The sequence below is a fragment of the Rhopalosiphum padi genome, chromosome 2, assembly GCF_020882245.1.
Source record: "Rhopalosiphum padi isolate XX-2018 chromosome 2, ASM2088224v1, whole genome shotgun sequence".
In the NCBI taxonomy this organism is placed as follows: Eukaryota; Metazoa; Arthropoda; class Insecta; order Hemiptera; family Aphididae; genus Rhopalosiphum; species Rhopalosiphum padi.
In genome coordinates, this window is record NC_083598.1 from 64,181,780 (window position 1) to 64,197,800 (window position 16,021).

Below are 16,021 nucleotides of genomic sequence, written 5' to 3' on the forward strand. Positions count from 1 at the left end.
GTAGGTAGAAGTTATAGAGGATACAACTTGACTCGCAGCTGATATTCACCCGCATAAGTCGTCTGAACAATAGAACTTTGTTTGCGGATCCGTTTACTCTCTACAGGATAATAAACTCGATATTATACGAACAAAATATTATGTTCTGTAAATATCACTGTTATTCGTATATTAAAACGTTATTATTACCATGCATCTCTCTGAGTACGTTGACCTCGTTTTATTATCACGGAAATATTACTATCATTATATTGTTGTTATTATCATTAATAGCAGCAGCAGCAGTAGTATACCGACGGTTGATAAAAATAATATCGCAAAAAAAAAAATACGTTATCCGTGCCCGCGATTAATGTACGAAATGCGTGTCTGTTACCGTTCGAACGAATTTCTATTTCTTATAATAATATCAAATTATACGGTTTCGGAGATGGCAAAAAATAAGAAAAATATAAAAATCAACGATGTCGTCAATATCGTGGTTATTATTATGGTTTTGTTATTGGTCGAATATACAATTTTCAAAAATAAAACTTGAATTACTCACCGGAAGCGGACGAACGTGTGCTCTATGTGTGTATAATATTATTTATAAGTATATAGGTGAGATCGGCGAGTCCAAACGGTTTTCACGGCTTAATCATTGCGACGACGACGACGATGAGATGATGATGATGGATATAATAACCGTGGTGGCGGCGGCGGCGTACTCTGGTATCTCGCGAGGGGTAGCTATCGGCGTGCTGATTACGCTGCGTTTGGCGGATGAATGGGAATTGCGCGCGTCTCCGCCGCCGACGAACTACCGTAGTCGTGTACAACGTTATATTTGCACACGCACACACGCACACACACACACCGCTACAGCGCACAATCGCAAAAACACGCAAATACGCGCGCACACGCGCACACACTGTTGCACTTTACACGAGTGTATACACGTACATGCACTCTACTGGCGTTCGACGCCGGCGCCGCCGCCGCGTCCCAGTGTCGCCCCCGAAACAAAAATCTCGACCACGTTTTCCATAATAATATTATTATTGTTAGGTCTCTCGTTGCACAGTCCGCGTGACTATATTATTATAATAATATTATTATGAAACACACAAAATGTCATGTCACCAAAACATTACGCGGACGATTTCGTTCAAAAATACGAGTATATAATGCACGGATAACAATGATACTTTAGGTCGTATTATATATTATTGTTTTGGTCGTGCGCCGCTCGAACGTATATACCTACGACGACGACGACGACGATGCAACCGTCGTGGACCAGATTGTATCGTAAAATCACTATATGTATATATAGGTATGGTGTATCTATCTTATGGCCACACAATGGATAATATATCGCACAGACAAAAACGAACAAAAACGGTGTGTAAAATACATCACGCGTTTATCATTGTATACGTTATTTTAGTCGTAGTACAGAGAGCTTGCGCGTCAGACGTCACGTGAAATCATAATAATATTATATTTTATTTCGAGTGTTCGACGATTTAGTTGACGATAAAAATAATATTATTTAAAAAACTTACTTTAAACATAAATTATTTAATCGACCAATATTATTATTATCGTCTATGTAGCTTTTCGAAAATTTTTGATTGGATTTCTCACGTTTATACTAAAACGATAACTCGAAATAACATCTAATTTACTTTTAAATAACTGTTCTATAACGCGAACCGCAAACGTTCAGTATGCTGCAGGTAATAAATAACTTAAAAATAGTAGCTACAAAATATTCAATACATTGTGGGAAAATTGTAAAAATGTTACAGTTAAAATCTAAATGCCACAATACTGAACATATTATATAGGTACCTATATATTTATTTTAATTCCGATTTAATACGTTTATAATAATAATATGAATGAAAATAAATAAATAAATGCATAAATATAGTCCTAAGAAAGATACCTATAATATAATATTATCTAATATGTATAATATTATTATTACCTATTTTCTATAACCTAACCTTAGTTGACGAATAAAATATCGACTGAATATAATAACAGCCTGCGTTGGCCTGATCGATATAGTGTTTATACATGACCAGAGACCAGCCTTTATATAATATATATATATATATATATATATATATATATATATATATATATAAATTATAAGCGTACGCTCCTTTTAAACGAAACGCTTTTATTTTTTACATTTAACGAGCACGCACATAATATAATATTATAGCAATATAATAATAAAGAAACACGGCGTGTTAAATAAACGATGATTATGGAGGTAGGTACAAAACAACCCGAAATATCGTATAGGTTTTAGAGAAATATTTTTTACTGTGATATTATATTTTATGTATTTTTTGAACAATACAAGAATGTACATGCGTATTACACGAAAACTAAACAGTTTACATTTACATTTTTTTTTTATTTTAGTTGAATTGTGACACGAATTTGACTATTTATTTTTTATTTTTTTTTAATTACTATTAGTTATACATTCTGTTAGAAAGGTTTTTATCATTTGATTATTCTACGTTGACGAATCGATATTTATAACCAATTGACCTAAATACAATTGTATTACAAATAATTAAATGTAAATAGTGAATAGTGTGTACCTTTCATTGATAGTAGGTAAATTCAAACTTAAAAATTGTTTTATTTTTTTGGTCGTATCCTTTAGTGACGTAACTGAACGAAATAAACATACTAGGTAATACAAAAATGTACTTAAAAGTAGTATTTATAATCAATGGTATTACGCAATAAAAATGTTGACTGCTTAATTTTAGTGGAAATTGCGTTACACCCTCAATTTTTATACTTAAATTTAGTATAGTAGAATGCATTAGAAATCCATGATATCGTAATGCAATTTTATTGTTAGTTATAACATTATTCTTAATTAAACAAATTAATAAAGTATGATATTTAATAATTTTATGGTATATGATATGATCGATGATGGTGTAATGTAAAACATAGGTTCTGTACTGTGTACGAATTCAATATAACTATTATCGATAAAAAATAATATTTTTGGGCAAATCTTTTATTCGTGTTTCTTTTTATTCGATATATAATTGAAAATATTGATATTCTTTTTCATACTCGGTGAATTTAATGTTTGTTCTTGTCATTATTCATTATTCATACAAAACACTTTCTTTTTCATCAATTCAATTGTATTACCTATAATGACTACTAGTGTTTGGATAAAAACCTGAAACAGAACACTGTCACATAATATTACGTTATGATTATTCGTTTTACCTATTATTGACACTGACGTACTATCATAAACTACTTAAGGAGATGTGATTTATAACCTATTTACATTTTTGTTTTATTAGATATATAGTTTTTATTTTTCATTAACTATTTTATTTTAAACCCTAAAAATATTATTATATTAAATATTAGTTATAAAAATAACAATGCTTCAAAGAAAAATTCGCGACTTATACATTACTTTTTATTAGCTTTCTTGTCTCGGGTTGTTTTAATAACGAGATACAACTATAATAACTGATGATAAAACAAACACATTAAGAGAAAAAAAAACTTTAATCCATAACTTAAATTACATCTAAAAAAAGATTTTCACTTATTCATGAAGGGACAAAGTTTTATGTTCTGTTTAGTAGTCCCATTCAACATCATTTATTAGATTCTATTGTCAATGATATCATAAATTTATAACTTATTAGGTATAAGACGCGTTTAACAGGCATTAATAATACAACAATTTTGCGGAGGATTTTTTTTTTAGCTATAATATTATTATAATTAAATTTACGTATTTTTCTATGATTGTATTATTAAAAAATTATTAACTCTACCGTTAAGCCTGCAAATCGTATTAGATTTCTGTTGAAAAAATGTTATTTTTAATTTTGTATGTCGGATACTTTAAATGAATATATCATATTATGACGTACCTATTATTATATTATACATCAATACTTAACAAAATTCTCTCATGGTATTATTTTAAACTATCAAATAATTAATAAGTATGTCACACACAACTACACAAGTATACAACAATCAATTTAAAAGCCAGCCTATTTGTAATCTAATTGTAATTTTGAAATGAATTTAGTTTTAAAATTTCAATTTATATTTGAAAATAGAAACTGTTGAGTAGTTATCCAAAAATTATTTCACTAATTATCACATTAAATTACATCACAATGTCTACGACTTGTTTCTTATTTATCCTTATTCCTCACTCACGCTCCCCAGCAACCAGCCACATCGTCTAAAAAGACGCTGGCGTTGAAATATTTTTAACTAGCAATTTTTTTTTCGTATTATTTTATTTTATATTATATCTAATTTGTAACTATTTTGAAATAGCAACAATAAACTATCTATCTATCTAACTAATAACTCGAACTATTTAAATATAATTTATTTATTCCGATTATTCTGTAAGGTTTTATCAATGAATAATCTCCCTCATCACGTCATTTTTTTTTTTTATTATTCATTATTCATCATAATGGTTTATATTATGGTGTATAATATACAGATTTTAAGTTTTCTAAACAAAAATAAAAAAACTAAAATGATACAATACAACTAACTTATATACAAGTCAACAAAGACTAAGCAGTTTTATAAGATAACAACTTATTACAAATGCAGTATATATACCTATATGGCTATATTATTAACTTTTCGGTTTCACAAGTTTAACATCGTGTAATATAATATTATACTTCTTACTTCTTAGACATGTTAAACATATTTGATCACATTCAAATATATAATTACATTCTCAAATTTAATTTTATTCGCATACTCTAGGTAGTGACGCAGTGTATATATTACTTATTTGTAAAAGTTTAAAAAGACTATCAATCAATTTTTACTATTTTCAATGAAAATTTTATATATTTAATTTATAAATATAATGAGTTTACAAAAAATACTTGTTAATTTTTTTTAGAAATTATGGTTTATTTTTTTCGGAAGAGGGAATAATTAGGTAAGCTTAAAGTTACGGGAAGCAAATGAAAACACATACAAATCTGAAAAGTAGACAAGTATATTAATGTTTAAGTTTATGTTTTTTGCATTGTTGTTTTTTTTATAAATGTGTATTTCAAATGATGTCATTTACACAATTACTTTATAAGACAAAAAAAAAAAAATGTTATTAAGGGAATTTCAGACATCTAATGTTCATTCCCTAGAGTCATGAGAGAAATATATTTATACAACACTAAAAAATCGATTTAAAGCGAGTATGGTTATTATGATAGCGTATACAAACATCTTTCTCAATATATATTTTCTCTAATAGAGTGTGCGTATATCTTTATATACGTTAAATTCTTATCCAGGCTCATTTTCAAATTTGTCTTAATCGAAAAAAAAAATATAAAATAACCTGAAACATTAATTTTATTCAAATTTGTCTAGCTGTTTTTAAACATAAATATAAAATGTATAATAAATTAACCAATAATCCTACAAGTTTGGTTCAGAATTTACAATCCACTTTTGTTTTAAAAACATACTGATGTACTACAATATAATATATACCACATAAACCACTGATTACTGTAATTGGCTTTAATGTGATTCATTTATGATACTACGAGTATAAACTAAGAATTAGTGATTTGTCCAATGTACACGCTTTTGTAGACATAAAAGCGATAAACAACTTTGGAGGGAACATTAAATTTACAATTTACATCGATAAAAGTAAGTGCATTTAGGTGGTTTCGAATACATTAATGTATGTTGCGACTCGCAATTATCTCAACTATTAAATGTAAAAAGTAAAAACTAGGGTGACTATAGTTGCAGTAATTAGAGGAAATAACGGTAAATAGTTGGTGATATATTAAATACAATCGATAAAATACAAGTGCTATCCTAAATATAGTAATTAGGTATATAACAAAATAAATTTTTATATAAAGTTTTTGTTAAATTCAAGTTTTCTTCCAAGATAAAGTTTAAATTATATCATAAAATATTGTACTTATAATAATATTATAACTATTTATATAGTATAGGAAAAAATAACTGAATATGGACTATAGTCTATGGTTTTTTTTTTTTTTTTAAATAATTTTTGTAAAATATCTATACTACAGTTTGAAATTTATGAAGTTATAGGTTATTATTCGCAATCAAATGTATAATATAAACTATATATAATACATAGTTATTTAGTTACATAGTTACTATATACTCAATACTGGCCTAAAGACAGTAAGTAATAAAATCGAAATGTCGCCCTTTTCGGTCAAAACTTATCGTTCCCTTTTCGAGCAGTACATTTTTTCTTTAAATAAATGTACAGTTAGAACAACTTAATTAAACTTTTTTTTTAATTTAATCATAAATTAAAATATTAAAATTATTTATGTTATAAATATTTAATATAATTATATTCAAAAATTTAATTTTGAATGCTCAAAAAAATATATCTATAAGTATTACACATATAACCGTGAAAAAATAATAAAAATAAAATAATTTGTAATAAAATGTTACAGCATTGTATAACGTTGTAATCTAATGGCTTATATTATATCAGTGTTTCTCAACCAGTGTATGACACAGACGCGGATTCAGGGAGGGCTATGGGTGCTCGGGCTATACGAATAAGTCCAAATTTATCACAAAATATATTAAATGAGATAAAATATTAAAATATTTTTGATACGATTTACAAAAACTAATAAGTATTTGATATAATTTTTATGATGATTAAAAATAGATCTGTTATCGTCGATAACTTATCGACATATTTTAAATTATAAACTAAATGAAATATTATACATTATTCGTATTTGTTTATTGTGTGTCACCAAGTATGAAATATTATAATAGTATGTTGTCATAACACAAATGTTGAGAAACACTGTTATATACTATATACATCATTAATATTTTACTAATTTAATAGTCGATGACAATATGTATAAAAATTTGGATTATTTGTAGGTTTTAATAATAATACGTCATATGAAATACGATAGTGGATTAGAAACGCTTTTGAATTACTGTTTTTAAACCCACGTGAAGTATCAAATAATGTTTTGTAAATTGTTTTATGCTGGAATGCACTGATGATGACAGATCAAAAACATCTTGCGATTACTTGACTGACAATTTCATAAATGAAGCTTATTTCCACATCAACTTTGGACTGCTGCGTTGGTAAGTTTGACTAGAACTATTAATGTTTGCAAACCATTTCCACTCTTTTTTCAAAGATTGTAGTTTTATTATTTTTTTCATAATTGTATGTAATAATTGTAATAGTTAGAAATGAAAACTTTATCAAAATAAATCACATATTTGGATACAATATTGTATGTAATTAAATTTAAAAAAATGTTTAGTTGAGTTTTCTAGATTTAAATCTTAAATAAAACTATACTTACTGAAATAGGACATTGGCCGAGAAGTAGAGCTGGGCTAATTTAGTCAGAAAACTGACATTGACCAAAAAGGGAGTCACCCATTAAATCGATAATCCTGTGGTGTATCAAAAACTAATTACAATTTTTTCGATCCTATTACCTATATGAAAACCTATATCAATGTTCTTAATGAAGAAATGAATTATATATTCGACACGGCTAGCACATTTACGAGAAATAGAGTCAAATAGGATTTTCTTGGAATCATTTTTAAATAATTAAAAATTGTATATTGAATATTATACAATAAGCAATTGTAATTTTAGTAGCATTAAATGCTATTAACGATTTGAGCTTCTTAGTTCTTAAATTATAGTTTTGTAAATTATAATTATGAAAATTAAGCATACATATTATTTCATATGTATTGATATAGGATTTTTGATAGTTTGTTTAAAAGTTTCAGCGTTTGTAATTTATATTAATTGTATTTCTATTAAATTTAAATGTTCAATAAAAAATGTCCTATTTGGTGTAAAATATTTTTTTATGATAATTAATTACATTTTTAATATAGGCAATTATGTTAATTATTTTCATTTATGTTTATAAGGCAAACTATATAAAACGAGTTGTATTTTTAAATTAATTATTTTACAGAAAACAATTATCTTTCTATTTATAATTCGATCTTGTATGTTTATAGGTAAGCAAATAACAAATAAGAATATTACCAATTATAATACATAATTATTAATTAATATCACATATTATTGTTAATGACCTTATTAGTAAATGTATTTAACGGTTTATACTGTTTATAGTACGTATATGACTATATTAGATAGATATAGGTTAACCTAGCCTTACATAAATACAGCTGCGCCCGGCGGCAGATCTAAAAAATGTTTACAAATGGGAGGAAGAGACACAATATTCATATTTCAGTATAATTTAACTATAAATTATACATTTTATTGATAGAAAATATAAATAAAAACATATTTTCACACGTAATAATAATATTATATTTACAATTTATATAAATCTTAATTACTATATTATTATTAATATGAAGTATTGCTATAATAAGTCATTAAGTCTAATCCGGTGCATCTTAGATCTTATATATGTTTAATAGTTATATTATAAATTTAAATCGATTAGAAAGAAATAACAGCAACACGAGTTTAAAATATATGTCGGTTTGTTCGTAATTTTTATTTTAATTTTTCAGTATCAACGGATTTAATTTTTTTTTAATCAGATAATAAATTATTTTGTAGTTTTCGTTTATTATCTATTTTATCAACTTTTGACTTAAAAAACCAAATTTTCAAAAATGTCATGGTTAATATTATTATAATTTTAGAACTTCGTAACGACACGATGTTATAATGGCATAATACTATACTACCTACATTACTTATTATAATGTAATTTAAACAATATTATCAAAACCGTGGCCAGTAATGACTATGATCTGATGATCGTATTATTTCTACAATTAATTCTTACTAAGAGTTTGAATAAACTAAAGATATCATGATTTCATGTAGTATCTAAAAATAACTGGAAATAAGTACCTACTTGGAGAAACAATATAAATTGTATTTTAAGCTGACAAATAATTGATATTTGTATAGGTATTTTTTAAATGACAAAATAATTTAAAATCAGATATATTATTTTGTATTTTAAATCAATGTGACAGCGTTGCATAAAAGTTAGCACTTTTCCTTTTATTTGTTCATTGTTCAATAAAAAAATAGAACTACAATATTTTTAAAATAAGTAGATATTTATACTTACATTACACAACTCCGTAGTGTACGTACCTAAATAAATAATAATAAATATATATGTACACAATCGTTTGAATATTTAACATGAACTATTATTTAAAACATGAAACAAATATTCTATAATTTTGTAATAGTTAAATTCAATGTTCGATTGATAAAAAAAAAAAGCATAATATATTTACCATTAAATCGTCAAATTTTCAATGATCTGTCACCTGACGAGGTGGCCGAGTGGTTAAGGCGTTGGACTGCTAATCCAATGTGCTCTGCACGCGTGGGTTCGAATCCCATCTTCGTCGAGACGGTGAAATTTTTTTTGAATGTATACAATATGATTTTTACATTTACAAATTATTTTATCAAAGGATAATTTGTGCAATAAATTATTCGTATATAATTTTATATTATTATAACATATTTAAGATTTCGTAAAATTCCATACCAATAACGTCACTGAGTTTCATTAGTCGACACTTTTATCATATCATTGCAATCATATTATTTATTTTAGATATAAATAAAAGTGAATGGATTGCCCACGCATGACGAATCACGAATTAATAATACTTCAGAAAAACACAAGTCCTGATATTATGGTAAGTTATTGTTTGACTGTTGTGATTTAATTTGATAAATGAAAATCCATTTCCACTGACAAAATATACACTCTTATTATATTTGCACCATATACATTATTGCGGTACATTATTTATCGTAGGTACCAGTTATGGCACATTTTTGTTGACGTACATAAATGCGCACGTCGTATAGTATAAATTGTTTCTTGTGTTATTTTTAAGTGTACAACACTTACTGTATACATTGTACAAGTAAATTAGTGGTTGGCTGTCAAATATTGTGTCTAGTCACTTTATAATAAATTGAATTATTTAGGTATTATGTGGTACCTACGGTATTCTTAATTTAAAGTGAATTTGTTTGGTTTAGGCATACATATTACTATAATGAATGGGTTCCAAAATGAAAGCAATTATGAAATAGGTAGGAACAGTGCCTACTAATAATATATTGTATGTATGTAAATTTTGCATGGAAAAAAATAATTTGGTACCTAATGGTCAATGGATAATATTTAATTATCGATCATATTTTAGCGTTATTACTTATTACCTAAATGCCCTAAATAATAGCTATTTAAAATGCTTTGTTAGTTATTGATGATAAATAAGTAAATAGATTTTTTGTTTATATTCTAGTTTAATTTATATAAGTAATGATGTTAGAAATTGGTAAATACTATTTTATTTAGTTCAAATTAATAATAAATATAAGTAAATAATTGTACTTAAAATCTACCCTAATGTAGTGCATATGTTCTTGAAAAAACAGAAATAGTAAAATATAAATGGGGTATGGACATGGAAATTAAAAATTGTTTATAATAAAAAAACACAGACAATAATGCGGATATATTTTAAAGATATTGAAAAAAATTATTCTCATCAGACATTGTCACATTGATTAAATAAATAGTGTTTTTTAATGTAAGAAAAAGTGTACGATGTGCAATGGAAACATTTATTACATCATCCGAATTTAATTTCATGTTTTTGATCGTTTTGTGTATTAGTATTTTGCGAATGAACGTGTTAAATCGCGCTGTTATTATATAAACAAAAAAACCATTTATCATCGGTCTGAAAATAAATAACATTTCTATAGTTAATAGTTATTTCATACATGTATATATATTATATACTATGTACATACCTACTGAAAACGATTACAAATGGAACTCTGTGTGGTTTTTGTTCGTTTATAAAATAGTTATTCGTTATCGTTTCATAAAGTAACAAAATCTAACGATTTACATCAAACTTTTAGTTCAGTGAACTGTGGAAGTGTGAACATGAATACTATAAGAAATGTGTACTTACCAGAATCCCACCCGCGGATCTTTCTGTCACAAAAACGTGTAAACCTTCATCGGTCAGCACATATTATAATAATTATTATTGTGATAAATCATATTAATATAACTAATACATTTTTAGATTCTAAGTAGAGCCATAACAAATGTATTGGTAATACAATGATATTTTTATTTTTGTTTGTGTATATGTGTCTGAAAATACTATTTACAGTAAAAAAAAATAGTCACACCAATTTTTGACAAAAATGATTTTGTTTTTTGTTGAAACTTAAAAAATAGTTATCGTACTAGTATACTTTACATTTTTAGAAATATTTTTACTATAATTTTCTATAAAATATATAATTTTACAAACATTACATTAGATATACAATGTACATGTATTGTATACCCAATAATAATATAATAATTATTATCATATAAAATATGAAATGTTTTAGAAAATATATAAATTCAATCTACATGTGTAATAGAAAAATAAATCATTAATAATAATAATATAATACAATATTTAGGTTGGAGATCTATTTCCACTTAACATCGTTTATCGAGTATAGCGTGATTTATCATTGAATTCAAATATATTTGTACATTGTGCAGCAGAACGAGTTTTTTTCTGGTTTTTATTATTTATTTTATTTAAACATGATATTATGCAAGAAATATAAAAATAAAAATATAATTATTTGACCTAACAAAGTTTTATTTTTATTTTATTTGTTTATTTTTTATTCAATACTCCATAGAGTACCTTACGTAATATAAATCCTTTGAAAAACCATTATACAAAAATTATTATTATTTTCATTCGTATTTTAAGAACCACTGTACAGTTGTTCAAAACTTTAGTACCTCTACACAATAGTTATAAAGAAAACTACCAAAGCTTTTAACATAATATTACTAACCTGCTATTTATTATCGTCAGTCCTTACTTCGTTAATGTTTTATTCATTCTCCAGACATGTATAAACTCGTATCATATGTAATGTATGAGACAATCATTCACCGTCAAATTCGACCATCAACTTATTTGTTCACAACAATAACCAAAGTCATATCGTCTTTGTCTTAATTAGAATACCGTTATACAGTTTAACACTATATAACATACTGAGACTAAGGTCTATAAGTATCCAGTAGGTATACATCTGAGTAAATTAATTATGATAATTTATTACATTTCGAGTAACATCATAAAGGCCAGTAAAAATAGTTTTTAGTTTCATATTGCATTAAAAGTTTAGACGTAGTACTTAAATAAAAAAAAAACTATATTCAGAGTAATTTGAATATTTACCGTAAAATATTTATTACAACATAACGATACTGCTAAACTCGTCATTCATCAAGTATTTTTCTGTTAAAAAAGATCCCCCCCCCAAATAAATATTTTTGAATAACATTATTGTGTATTATTATTTAAAAAAATAAGTATATAGTTATCTATGTACAATATCAGTTTTAAAAAATACAATAGGTAATTTCCCATTGATTTAATACTATACTGTTAAAAATATACAAAATAAACATAATTATACTAAATAAAGAAATAATATTTTAACTATAAACATAATAACCATTAAAATGCAACTTTTATTTTCATTTGTCCAGACTATTAATAACGTATTATGTTGAAGTGAAATATTTTTATCAGTTTCTTTTCTTTAAACTAAAAATTCAATAAAAACAAATTCAATACTTTTTTAACATTATGAAACGTTAGATACTATTATTACATATACAACTACCTATACTAGTCGTAAATCATACTACTCTTACCTACTATAACACAAAAGTTCTTTTTGAAAAAATAAATTGTATTATATAAATTTAAAACTAAATACAGTATGTATACCTATATACTTACACACTATATTATAATATATATATACTACTCGTATGTTATATATATTTTTTAGAAAGAAGCATTATTTTTATCTCACTTGTCACTCTGGTAGTCTGATGTAATCGTATCAAATATTCACTTTAATCATTCACGTAATAGGATCTATTAAATTAAAAAGATTGGATTGGCTAATTTCCCAAAAAGGATATTGTACAGTATATTATTATGTAATGCAGTGTGTACCTACATTGATTATTATTAGACAGTAAAATTAATTTGCGGTCTATGATTGTTATTATTCAATGAACTGGCCAACACAGCCAATGTAAAGACAACACAATAACGTAGTTATTGTCATGTAATTATAATCTAAATACATTATTCACTCATAATACTCGTATGTTTACGAGTACTTTAGTGGTAAAATTAATTTTGACGTGAATTTTAAATTTTATAAGTATGCACTATACTAAACTTGTGATGATAATTGTTTATTTGCCTATAGGTATATGGAATAATTTTTAAGTACTTTCTGTTAGTCGAGGGGAATGAAAATAACATAAAAGCATAAGCAAAATATTGTTGATCTTCCAACGTGACATTTTTTAATAATAAAACTGAAAAGGAACAAAATTCAAAAAAACAAAATAAATGTTCAAAACTCTCTATAAAATTATATTTTTTTGAATAACAATAAAATAACAAAAATTGATTTTATTAAAAAAAAAAAGAAAACGGAAACCACGTTATTATCGTTGTCATGGTCACCAACACATTCTTTTCAGAAAGTCAAAATCTTAGTTATACTTTTTTCATTACTCCAAAGTCTCTACTGCCTACATATTTAACACATATCAATAATTTAAAATTCTACCTACTGTTCTTGGTTAATAGTCATGGTAAATTTTAAATAATAATGATTAAATAAACTATCGATGTAATAAATCTAAGTTAGTATGAATATTAAAATATACACGGTAGAAAATTTACAATTTAATTTAAATGGCCAAAATTTCTAAAGTGTATGATAGTTAATTTTCTCTTTGATGTTGAAAAGTTTATTATTATTTATGAAGTATATAGTAATGTATAGAAGTATAATAGTTAACTATCTATACAACGCATATAAATATTATATTACAAAGAAACAGAAAAAGTTTATTTACTTACCTTAACTTATTCACTTTGAACTATTAAGAATAACTTTCTAAATTATTATTTAAAATATGTAATTTATTACAAACATATAAACATAATATATTACACATAGCCACATAGGTACATATTATAATGTGTGATCATTATAATATAATATATTAATTGATATCTTGTGCAAAGTAACAGTACATTATTCTATAATAATTTACATATTAAAACATTACACTTCGTGATATAGCTATGTGTATTATTAATTAATATTTCATTATTTAACTGATTTGTATGTGGTTTTTCAAAAACCATATTATACTAATATGCATGTACGACCTGGTCAGCGTAAATCAATCGCTGAAAAGTGCAAGTTATTCGGATATTATATTCCTTTGACGTCATCACAATTGGTACATAAAGCTAAACAGCGTATAATATACATCAAAACATATGATGACCATATAACAATAATATCCTGTTACACGGTGGCAAAACAAACGCGATCTGAGAAGCGATCGCATCTCTATTTTTCTTAAGTTTTAGAGGTCAATGTTATGATGAAAACAATAACTTTATGTATTATCAATATAAGTACTTGTAATTTATAAAAACAAAATGTTTACATATTAAAAAAAAAATTGTATTGGACATCAAATTGACAGGTACCTAAGTGGGTGGGTAGATTTTATGTTGTTTACGAGTTATTTTAACGGATATCGAAATATGAATGATATTTTTGAAGATATATGAAAACCTGTAAAAGAATAAAAGATCCAAATAAATTGGAATGTCTGTACACGAACAGCCGCGCATTTAAAACGGCATTGTCGCTAATGTCCTACTCTTCAAAACATTCCAACCATTCTCAAAACGCCATGAAGTATTTCAAGAATGTGCGTACAGACGCTTCTTCCCCCCTGAAATAGACAAAGAGAATGCGAATTGGAAAAAATAAATACCCATAATTTATTCAATCGACCGTTTCAGTTTAACGATGGTATTTTAATTTTTATTAAGAAGAACTGTAAATATAACTTTTGATGGTTGAAGATATACGTAAAAACATAACAATTCGAACATTCAAAAATAATAAATATTTTTTACACGTAGTTAGAAAACTATCAATAATATTTACTTCAAGACATTATATAGTGACAATGATCGAAAATCAAGCATTTCAGTTTTTCTGTATATATATTATTTTAATACATGTTATTATAACCTATGTATAAATAATTTAATTCAGAGACGCCTTTTAAAAAATTACAGTGTGTCTTGGTATCCCTATTTTTTTATTTGCGTCTTATTGCCTTGTTTTTAGTTTATACAAACGCGACAATGGCTACAGTTGCATAAAATTTGTAATAATATAATATTAGGAAAACCATAAAACGTATTTAATATACTTTATTATACATTATACATAATACGTATCATACGTATATTAGTAAGGCATATTTGTTATTTATAGATGTATATTATTATATTGATATATGCATAACAAAAAAAAAGTCCAGATTCCGACTTTCCTATTTTTTAATTCATTAAAATAGCTTAGGCTATACATAACTAGGCTACATAACCCTTCAATTTCGTACACTTGTTGTACATACAGAAATTAAATCTATACATTTACTTATTTACTCTGATAAAGTATAATAGTAAAATTGACCTGAAAATGAAAAACTGGCTTACAAAAAAATTGACACCCTTATAAAAACTCAAATGACACTACTAATTGAATTCGACGTTTATTGAAACGTCATTTCTTAGACATCAATAATTATATATATATAATATTAAAAATATTATAACATCCTTTTAACTGCAATAATTATATATTATGAATGTTTTTTTTATCATTATTATTAATTAAAGACCCTCGGCGGCTGTAGCCATTGGTCTGACACTATGGTACATAATATATATTGCT

The 16,021-nt window shown here is 25.6% G+C and overlaps 1 protein-coding gene and 1 non-coding gene across 4 annotated transcripts in view; one reads left to right on the forward strand and one right to left on the reverse strand.

Moving 5' to 3' along the window:
- The window catches only part of LOC132921653 (neurensin-1-like), a 39,682-nt gene extending 38,784 nt beyond the window's left edge, over positions 1-898 (reverse strand). The window contains exon 1 of one of the 3 annotated variants that reach the window (XM_060984798.1): positions 548-898. The gene's annotated coding sequence lies outside the window, so the exon portion shown is untranslated. The remainder of the gene's footprint in view (positions 1-547) is intronic. The other 2 variants (XM_060984796.1, XM_060984799.1) reach the window with 2 other exon arrangements.
- An 8,515-nt stretch (positions 899-9,413) lies between these two features.
- Positions 9,414-9,495, forward strand: Trnas-gcu (transfer RNA serine (anticodon GCU)). The gene has a single exon. It is a non-coding gene; the product is annotated as a tRNA-Ser (tRNA).
- Positions 9,496-16,021: the final 6,526 nt, after the last annotated feature.